The sequence below is a fragment of the Mustela nigripes genome, chromosome 2, assembly GCF_022355385.1.
Source record: "Mustela nigripes isolate SB6536 chromosome 2, MUSNIG.SB6536, whole genome shotgun sequence".
NCBI classification, from domain to species: domain Eukaryota; kingdom Metazoa; phylum Chordata; class Mammalia; order Carnivora; family Mustelidae; genus Mustela; species Mustela nigripes.
Genome location: NC_081558.1, coordinates 83,397,921 through 83,409,753, shown reverse-complemented (window position 1 = coordinate 83,409,753; position 11,833 = coordinate 83,397,921).

Here is an 11,833-nt window from a genome sequence, read left to right as displayed (position 1 = left end):
ATAGCAGTACAGACCTATCTTAAGAAAGAAGAAAAATCTGAAATAAACAGACTAACTCTGCATTTGAACTACAGAAAAGAAGAAACAAACAAAGCCCAAAATTAGTAGAAGGAAGAAAACAATAAAGATCAGAGCAGAAATAAGTGAAATAGAAACTAAAAACACAATAGAAAAGATCAATGAAACTGAGAACTTGTTCTTTGAAAAAATAAACAAAATTAATAAACCTTTAGTTAGACCCACTAAGAAAAGAAGAGAAGAGTCTCAAATAAAATCACAAATCAAAGAGGGAAAGTTAAACAGATACCAAAGAAATACAAAAAATCATAAGAGACAACTATAAACAATTATATGCCAACAAATAGGACAACCTAGAAAAAAATGATAAATTCCTAGAAACATATAGTCTCCCAACACTAAATCATGAAGAAATACAAAATTGGTACTAACAAGGAGGTTGAATCCTAATGAAAAACCTCGCCAGAGGGGTTCCTGGGTGGCTTGGTGAATTAAGTGTCTGCCTTCCACTTGGGTCATGATCCCAGAGTCCTGGGATTGAGCCCCACATTCATTGTCAGTCTCCCTCCTCAGTGGGGAGTCTGCTTCTCCATTTCCCTCTGACCCTCCCACCACTCATGCTTTCTCTCTCTCTCTCTTTCTCAAATAATTTAAATCTTAAAGACAAAAGAAAAAAAAAAAAAAAAACCACCACCTCAGCCAAAACAAAAGTCCAAGAACAGATGGCTTCACTGGTGAATTCCATCAAACATTCAAAGAAGATTTAATATTTATCCTCAAACTCTTCCAAAGTTTTAAAGAGAAAGGAACATTTCCAGTTTTTTCTTCCAAATTTTTATTTAAATTCTAGTTAGTTAACATGCAGTATAATTTTTGTTTCAGGAGTAGAATTTGGTGATTTCATCACTTACGTATAACATCCAATGCTCATCATAACAAGTGCCATCCTTAATGCCCAGTATCCATTTAGCCCATCCTCTACCCTCGTCCCTGCATCTACCCTCAATTTGTTCTCTATCATTAAGAGTCCCTTATGGTTTGCTTCCCTCTTTTTTTTCCCCCCTCCTGTATGTTCATCTGTTTTGCTTACTAAATCCTACATGTAAGTGAATTCATGTTTGTCTTTCTCTGACTGATTTATTTCACTTACTGTAATACACCGTAACTCCATTCACATCATTGCAAATGGCAAGATTTCATTCTTTTTGATGGCTGAGTACTAGTCATATATATTTGTATATATGAATACATATATATACACACACATATATACATAACTGAAATTGAATATATATATATACATATTCATCAAAGCTGGATATATGTCTCTATGTGTGTATGCGTGTGTGGATATATATATGTGTGTATATATATGTATTTCAAAGCTTCTCTTTATCCATTCATCAGTTGATGGACACTGGGGCTGTTTCCATAGTTTGGCTATTGTTGACATTGCTGCTATAAACATCAAGGTGCAGGTGCTCCTTCAAATCTGTTTTTTTTTTTTTTTTTTTTTTTTAAGTAGGCTCCACACCAAGTGTGGAACCCAGCAAAGGGCTTGAACTCACAACCCTGAAATCAAGACCTGAGTTGAGAACAAGATTAAAATGCTTAACTGAGCCACCCAGGCACCCCGAATCTGTATTTTTGTATACTTTGGGTAAATACCTAGTAGTGCAATTGCCGGGTCATAGGGTCGTTCTATTTTTAACTTTCTGATAACTCTCCACAGTTTTCCAGAGTGGCTGCACCAGTTTGCATTTCCACCAATAGTGTAAGAGTGCTCCACATCTTCATCAATATCTGTTGTTTTCTGGATTGTTAATTTTAGCCATTCTGACAGGTGTGAGGTGGTATCTTACTGTGGTATTGAGTTATACTCAAGAATGGAATACTTCCAAATTCATTTTACTTCACCAGCATTACCCTAATACAAAAATAAGATAAGGGCACCACTTTAAAAAAAATTTACAGGTAATGTCCCTGATGAACATAGATGCAAAAATCCTCGAGATATTAGCAAACCAAATTCAACAATACATTAAAAGAACATTTTGATCAAGTGGGATTTTTTTCCAGGGATGCAAGGATGGTTCAAAACCTGCAAATCAATCAACATAATACATCACAGATACAAAATGAAAGACAAAAATCACATGATAAGCCCAGAGCTAACTTCATACTCAATAGAATAAAGCTGAAATCTTTTTCTCTAAAATGAGGAACAAGACAAGTATACCCACTCTTGCCACTTTTGTCCAACATAGTATTGAATGTCTGAACTGGAGCAATTATAAAAACAAACAAACAAAAAAATAAAATGCATCCAAATTGGAAAGGAAAAAGTAAAACTCACTATTTGTGATGTGACATAATTTTATGTATAGGAAGCCCTAAAGATGCAAAACAAACAAACAAACAAACAAAACTCTGCTAAAACTAATAAATGAATTCAATAAAGTTGTGGGATACAATATCAATATACAAAAATATGTTGCATTTTATACACGAACAACAAAACTATCAGAAAAATTAAGAAACAATCCTATTTACAACTGCATCAAAAAGAATAAAACACCTAGGAATAAATTTAACCAAGGATGTGAAAGACTTGTATACTGAAAATTACTAGACATTGAAGAAAGAAAGAAACTGAAGACACCAATAAATGGAAAAGATATTCTGTGCTCATGGATTGGGAGAGTTAATATTGTTAAAATGCCCATATTACCCAAAGCAATCTATAAATTCAATGTAATCCCTATCAAGATTCCAATGGCCTTTTTCACTGAAATGCAAAACAATTCAAAAATTTGTATGGAATCACAAAAGATCCCAAATATCCAAAGCAGTCTTGAGAAAGAACAAAGTGGAGACACCATGCTCCTTAATTTTAAACTATATTACATATATAAGCTATATTATCAGAACAGTCTGATATTAGCATGAAATCAGATACACAGAACAATGGAACAGAATATCAAACCCATAAATAATTTGCTGCAAAAGAAGCAAGAATTTATGATGAAGAAAAGATAATCTCTTTAATAAATGGTATTTTAAAAACTATACAGCCACATGCAAAAGAATAAAACTGGAGCACTATATTTTGACATACACAGAAATAAACTCAAAATGGATTAAAGACTTGAATTTAAGACGAGCAACTATAAGATTCTTGGCAAAAAACATGTAGTAAGCTCCTTGACGTTGGTGTTGGTCTTGGTGAGTTTTTTTTTTTTATCTGACTCCAAAAGCATCAGTAACAAAAGTAAAAATAAAGAAATGAGACTATATCAAAATAAAAAGCTTTTGAATATCAAAAGGAACGATCAGCATAATAAAATAAAAAGGTAACTAACTGAATGGAAAAACATAATTGTAAATCATAAATCCAATAAGTGGTTAATATCTAAAATATATAAAGAATTACACAATTCAATAATAAAAAACAATGATTGATTAAAAAATGGTCAAAGGATATGAATAAACATTTTTCAAAGGATATGAATAAACATTTTTTCCAAAGTGTGGCTAGCCAAAGAGAACCAGAAAAGGATTTTCAACATCATTAATCATCAAGAAAATGCAAATAAAAACTACAATGAAATATTATCTCACACCAGTCTCAATGGCTAGTATCAAAAATACAAGAAACAACAAGGTTTGGCAATGATGTGGAGAAGAGGTAACCCTCATATATTTTTGAGGGATTATAAATTACTACAGCTACTATGAAAAACAAGATGGTGGTTTCTCAAAAAAACAAAAGTAGGACTACCATATGATCTAGAATTCGAATTCTGGGTATTTATCTGAAGAAATTGAAAACACTAAATTGAAAAGATAAATGCACCTTTATCTTCATTGCAGCATGATTCACAATAGCCAAGATATGGAAACAACCTAAGGTCTATTGATGGATGAATGGATAAAGATGTGGGGTACACATACACAAACACTAGAGTATTATTCAGCCATAAAAAATGAAATATTGTCATTAGTGACAACATGGATGGACCTTGAAAATATTATGCTGAATAGGGGTGCCTGGCGGCTCAGTCAATTGATTTCCACATTTGTCATGATCTCAGGGTTGTAAGATCATGCCCCATGTGGGGCTCCACACTCAGCAGGGGGTCTACTGGAGATTTTCTCTCTTCCTCTTGCTCTTCCTCTGTCCATGTCTCTCAATTCTTGTATGCTCTCTCTCTCTCAGGAAAAAAAAAAAAAAAAAAAGAGTATTATACTGAGTAAAATAAGTTAGATGGAGAAAAAACAAACACTATATAATCTCACATATATATGGAATCCAAAAAATAAAAGAAAAAAATAACAAATTCATGAATGTAAAGAACAAATTTGATGGTTATTGGAGAGGGGAGGGGTTTGAGGGGTTGGAAAATGGAAGGGGTAGGAGATACAAACATTCAGTGATGTACAACATGGTGACTGTTGTCAATAACATTGTATTGCATATTATGTAAATTTATAAGGTGGCAGAAGGAAACTAAACTTGTGGTGATCATGTCACAGTGTATAGAAATATAGACTCATTATGCTGTATGCCCCAAACTAATATAATTTCATATGTCAATTATACCTTAATAAAAAATTAATTAAAAAAAAAGTGAGGCCCATCCCCATTTGATTCCTAACAAAGATTTTGTGGTGAATTTGAAATCTCTTAATGCTGTTAACAAATTAACTTAGTTATTTTTAAGATGAATTTTTCAGGCTCAAAATATGTCTTATTGGTTGTTGATTTATTTGCTGGTTCCTGGCAGGTGAATAAAGCTTAAGCACAATATTAATGTTTATGTTAGAAATGAAACCAGAGGAATGCCTGGGTAGCTCAGTCAGTTAAAGCATCTGACTTTGGTTCAGGTCATGATACCAGGGTCCTGGGATCAAGTCTGGCATTGGGCTCCTTGCTCAGAAGGAGTCTGCTCTTTCCACTGCCTGATGCTCCCACTGCTTGTGCACTCTCTTTCTCTCTCTCTCTCTCTGACAAATAAGTAAAAAAAAACCTTAAAAAGAACAACAACAACAAAAAAAAAAAAAAAACAAGAAATGAAACCAGAAATATTCAGGAAGTAATAGCCATTCAGAAGTTGAGGAATATGGTTAGATTTGGAATCAAAAAAAGATGTAGAATATTCTATCTTTAGGTATTTTTGTATAGACTGATATAGCAAAGTAAAATAGACTTTATGAAAGACCCCAAACTCATTGACATTAATTTTACAGAATGTAGAGTTTATGCAACTAGGCTAAATGTATTACCATAGAGGGATTGGTCCATATTCCAAAGATGGTGTGAACTCTCCTCTCACTCACCAGAATCAAGGCAGAAAAGGGTCTTTCTCAAGTTTCCAGGAGAGAAAAATGACCCTGGTGATATTGGAGAAACAGCCTGCAGTGAAGGAAATATCCCTGGACCATAAATTTGGTGACACTTCAATCAAGCTCTACCTTTCACCTTAGGAAATGTTTCCAAAACATTGATTTATCATTAATAAAATGACAGAGCTACATTCACTCACCTCTAAAATCTCTACTTCTATTCATGAGGAGAAGATGGAAATCAGAGAAAGCTCCTCTGACAGATTTTCAGTCTGACACCCAAATAGCTCATTTCACCACAGCATGAGCAATTGAAAGACAAAGCCAGGAGGAAATACAGTGATGCAGGATGCCTCCTGTGTCCTGGCTAATAACTGAGGATAAAGAAGGGAATGGGTGTGATAACCTAAAAATACAGAAGGCAGTTACTGAAGACCAGAAAAGCAATGTGCTGTGCTGAACAGACTTGTTGCTTTTAAATGGTAAAACTTCAACTCAATATAATTTTAGAACAGAGAGTAGGAGAGAAATAGAAAAAGATAAGAGAAAGGGAGTGAGAGAGAGCACTTGGTCCAAGAAACTGGGAAAAGCTTTCATTGTAACTCGACTTAAGGATGTCATTAATTCATATGGGACTATCTAGACTTCCTTTCATTTCTTGGATCTGCTTCTCCATGTGTTTCATTCATACTGTTCAACCATATCTCCTTTTGGTAAAGTAAGAGGAGAACATGAGGGACGCCTGGGTGGCTCAGTTGGTTAAGCAGCTGCCTTCGGCTCAGGTCATGATCCCAGCGTCCTGGGATCGAGTCCCACATTGGGCTCCTTGCTCCGCAGGGAGCCTGCTTCTCCCTCTGACTTTGCCTTCCACTCTGTCTGCCTGTGCTCGTTCTCGCTCTCTCTCATAAATAAATAAAATCTTTAAAAAAAAAAAAAAAAGAGGAGAACATGACCACAGACAAATGCAGGCATATGGCATCCCAACTTAACATTCACAAAGGAAAGATGGAGCTTCTCTCTACTACCAATAAATTAAAAGTTCTTGAAGGACTTTTTGTTTAGTTTTTTTATTTTTTTAATTTCTTTTCAACATAACAGAATTCATTGTTTTTGCACCACACCCAGTGCTCCATGCAATATGTGCCCTCCTTAATACCCACCACCTGGCTCCCCTAACCTCCCACCCCCAACCCCTTCAAAACCCTCAGATTGTTTTTCAGAGTCCATAGTCTCTCATGGTTCATCTCCCCTTCCAATTTCCCTCAACTCCCATCTCCCCTCCATCTCCCTATGTCCTCCATGTTATTTGTTATGCTCCACAAATAGGTGAAGCCATATGATTAATTGACTCTCTCTGCTTGACTTATTTCAGTCAGTATACTCTCTTCCAGTCCTGTCCATGTTGATACAAAAGTTGGGTATTCATCCTTTCTGATGGATGCGTAATACTCCATAGTGCATATGGACCACATCTTCTTTATCCATTCATCCGTTGAAGGGCATCTTGTTTCTTTACACAGTTTGGCAACCGTGGCCATTGCTGCTATAAACATTGGGGTACAGATGGCCCTTCTTTTCACTACATTTGTATCTTTGGGGTAAATACCCAGTAGTGCAATTGCAGAGTCATAGGGAAGCTCTATTTTTAATTTCTTGAGGAATCTCCACACTGTTCTTCAAAGTGGCTGCACCAACTTGCATTACCACCAACAGTGTAAGAGGGTTCCCCTTTCTCCACATCCTCTCCAACACACGTTGTTTCCTGTCTTGCTAATTTTGGCCATTCTAACTGGTGTATCTCAATGTGGTTTTAATTTGAATCTCCCTGATGGCTAGTGATGATGAACATTTTTTCATGTGTCTAATAGCCATGTGTATGTCTTCATTGGAGAAGTGTCTGTTCTTATCTTCTGCCTATTTTTTGATATGATTATCTGTTTTGTGTGTGTTGAGTTTGAGAAGTTCTTTATAGATTATGGATATCAACCTTTTGTCTGTACTGTCATTTGCAAATATCTTCTCCCATTCTGTGGGCTGCCTCTTTGTTTTGTTGACTGTTTCCTTTGCTGTGCAGAAGCTTTTGATCTTGATGAAGTCCCAAAAGTTCATCTTTGCTTTTGTTTCCTTTGCCTTTGGAGACATATCTTGAAAGAAGTTGCTGTGGCTGATATCGAAGAGGTTACTGCCTATGTTCTCCTCTAGGATTCTGATGGATTCCTGTCTCACATTGAGGTCTTTTATCCATTTTGAGTTTATCTTTGTGTATGGTGTAAGAGAATGGTCGAGTTTTCATTCTTCTACATATAGCTGTCCAGTTTTCCCAGCACCATTTATTGAAGAGACTGTCTTTTTTCCACTTTATATTTTTTCCTGTTTTGTCGAAGATTATTTGACCATAGAGTTGAGGGTCCATACCTGGGCTCTCTACTCTGTTCCACTGGTCTATGTGTCTGTTTTTATGCCAGTACCATGCTCTCTTGGTGATCACAGCTTTGTAGTAAAGCTTGAAATCAGGTAACGTGATGCCCCCAGTTTTATTTTTGTTTTTCAACATTTCCGTAGTGATTCGGGGTCTCTTCTGATTCCATACAAATTTTAGGATTATTTGCTCCAGCTCTTTGAAGAATACTGGTGGAATTTTGGTCGGAATAGCATTAAAACTACAGATTGCTCTAGGCAGTATATACATTTTAACAATGTCCATTCTTCTGATCCAAGAACATGGAATGGTCTTCCATCTTTTTGTGTCTTCTTCAATTTCTTTCATGAGTGTTCTGGAGTTCCTTGAGATCCTTTACCTCTTTGGTTAGGTTGATTCCCAGGTATCTTTTGGTTCTTGGTGCTGTAGTAAATGGAATTGATTCTCTAATTTCCCTTTCTGTATTTTCATTGTTAGTGTATAAGAAAGCCACTGATTTCTGTACATTGACTTTGTATCCTGTCACATTACTGAATTGCTGTATGAGTTCTAGTAGTTTGGGGGTGGAGTCTTTTGGGTTTTCCATATAAAGAATCATGTCATCTGCAAAAAGAGAGAGTTTGACTTCTTCGTTGCTAATCTGGATACCTTTTATTTCTCTTTGTTGTCTGATTGCTGTTGCTAGGACTTCTAATACTATGTTGAACAAGAGTGGTGAGAGTGGGCATCCTTGTCATGTTCCTGATCTCAACGGGAAGGCTTTGAGCTTTTTCCCATTGAGGATGATATTTGCTGTGGGTCTTTCATAGATAGATTTTATGAAGTTCAGGAATATTCCCTCTATCCCTATACTTTGAAGCATTTTAATCAGGAATGGATGCTGGATTTTGTCAAATGCTTTTTCTGAATCAATTGAGAGGACCATGTGGTTCTTCTCTCATCTCTTATTGATTTGTTCTATCACATTGATTGATTTGTGAATGTTGAACCATCCTTGTAACCCAGGGATGAATCCTGGGTTATGAATCATGGTGGATAATCTTTTTTAATGTGCTGTTGGATCCTGTTTTCTAGGATCTTGTTGAGAATCTTAGCATCCATATTCATCAGTGATATTGGTCTGAAAGTCTCCTTTTTGGTGTGGTCTTTGCCTGGTTTGGGGATCAGGGTAATGCTGGCTTCATAAAAAGAGTTTGGAAGTTTTCCTTCTGCTTCAATTTTTTGAAAATTCAGGAGAATAGGTGTTATTTCTTCTTTGAAAGTTTGGTAGAATTCCCCAGGGAATCCGTCAGGTCCTGGGCTCTTGTTTTTTGTGAGGTTTTTTGATCACTGCTTCAATCTCATTACTAGATATCGGTCTATTCAGGTTTTCAACTTCTTCCTGGTTCAATTTTGGGAGTTTATAGTTTTCCAGGAATGCATCCATTTCATCTAGGCTGCTTAGCTTATTGGCATATAACTGTTGATAACTTCTGATGATTGTTTCTACTTCCTTGGTGTTAGTTACGATCTCTCCCTTTTCATTCATAATTTTATTAATTTGAGCTATCTCTCTTTTCTTTTGGATTAGTGTGACCAATCAATAGTTTATTGATCTTACTGATTCTTTCAGAAAACCAGCTTCTAGTTTCATTGATACATTCTACTGTATCTCTAGTTTCTACCTCTTTGATCTCTGCTCTAATCTTGATTATTTCCCTTCTTATGTGTGGAGTTGGTTTGATTTGTTGCTGATTCTATAGTTCTTTAAGGTGTAGAGACAGCTGGTATATTATGGATTTTTCGATTTTTTTGAGGGAGGCTTGGATGGCTATGTATTTCCCCCTTAGGACTGCCTTTGCTGTATCAACCAGGTTATTTCCTGGTTGATCCAAGCATTCTTAAGCAAGGTGGTCTTTAGCTTCAAGTTGTTTGAGTTCCTTCCAAACTTTTCCTTGTGATTGAGCTCCAGTTTCAAAGCACTGTGATCTGAGAATATGCAGGGAATAATCTCAGTCTTTTGGTGTCGGTCGAGTCCTGATCTGTGACCCAGTATGTGGTCTATTCTGGAGAAGGTTCTATGTGCACTTGAGAAGAATGAGTATTCTGTTGAGTATTCTGTTGTTTTAGAGTGGAATGTTATATATGTTATATATATATATATATATAGCCCATCTGGTCCAATGTGTCATCCAATTCTCTTGTTTCTTTATTGATTTTCTGCTTGGATGATCTGTCTATTACTGAGAGAGACATGTTAAGATCTCCTACTATTAATGTATTCATATCAATATAACTCTTTATCTTGATTAATAGTTTTCTTATGTAATTGGCTGCTCCCATATTGGGGGCATAGATATTTACAATTGTTAGATCATCTTGGTGGATAGTCCCTTTAAGAATTATGTAGTGTCCTTCTGTATCTCTGACTACAGTCTTTAGTTTAAAATCTAATTTATCTGATATAAGAATCACTACCCCAGCCTTCTTTTGAGGCCCATGGGCATGAAAGATGCTTCTCCATCCCTTCACTTTCATTCTGGGTGTATCCTTAGGTTCAAAATGGGTCTCTTGTAGACAACATATGTATGGGTCCTGTCATTTTATCCAATCTTCAACCCTGTGTCATTTTGTGGGCACATTTAGGCCATTCATATTGAGAGTGATTATTGATAGATACGTTTTTGCTGACATCGTGTTACCTTTGAAGTCTTTCTTTCTGTAGATTGTCTCTATATTTCTATTCAATGATATTCTTGGGATTTTTACTCTTATATAGAACCCCCCCTTAATATTTCCTGCAGTGTCGGCTTGGTGGTCGCATACTCTTTTAAGCCTTGCCGGTCTTGGAAACTCTTTATCTCTCCATCCATTTTGAATGTCAGTCTTGGTGGATAAAGTATTCTTGGCTGCATGTTCTTCTCATTTTTCTTCTCATTTAGTACACTGAATATATCTTGCCAGCCCTTTCTGGCTTGCCAGGTTTCTGTGGACAGCTCTGATGTTATTCTGATGGGCTTTCCTCTGTATGTATGGAGCCTCTTTGTCCTAGCTGTCTTCAAGAAGGCCTGCCTATAATTTTAATTCTTCATTCTTACTATTAGGTGTCTTGAGGACTTTTGAGAATCTATAATCTTGGGGGGAGACCGTTCAGCCTCTAGTACATGAATGCTGGTTCCATTCGCGAGACTGGGGAAATTTTCATGGAGAACTTGTTCCACTGTATCTTCTAGACTTCTTTCTTTCTCCTCCCTTTCAGGGATTCCAATAATTCTGACATTGGAATGTCTCATGGCATCATTTATTTCCCTAATTCTGTTTTTGTGGCTTCTAAGCTATTTGCTCCAGGCTTCCCCCTGATCCTTTCTATCTGTTTATCCTCCAGATCACTAATTCTATCTTCTGTCTCAGTTACCCTAGCTTTTAGAGAATTTAGATTAGATTGGAACTCATTGAGAGCATTGTGAACATCATCCCTGGTGGCTTTCAGTTCTCCCCTAACATTGTGAACATAATCCCTGCCGGCTTTCAGTTCTGCCCTAATCAATTCTGTTTGGTCATCCATAGCTTTCTCCAACCGAGCTATTGCCTGGATAATTGTTAGCCTGAATTCCCTTTCCGACATATTGTCTATGTTGATAGCCATTAGCTCTTTTGCAGAAGGCCCATCCTCTGAATTTTTCTTCTGTTGGGCATTTCTCCTCCTAGTCATTTTGGTTGAGAGATGGCTGAATGGATGTAGCTGGATGTATCGACCATGGTGCAGTTGAGGAGCACCCTGGAAACGCTTCTGAGCAATCAGGAGTCCCCACCCAAACAAAAGAAAAATGAAAAAGAGAAAAAAGAAAAGAAAGAGAAAAAAAAGAGAGAGAGAGACAGGAAAAAAAAAGAAATATTAAAGAGAAGGCTCAGCCCAAATGGGCCCCAAGGAAAGATTTATGACATATACAAAAACAGACAAACAAAAAGACTGATAAAAGTATATGACAAGAGAAAAAAATATATGTATAAATATAAAAGCAAAAAAAAAAAAAAATCTTGTCAAAAAGAACCCCAAGTATAAGATTTATA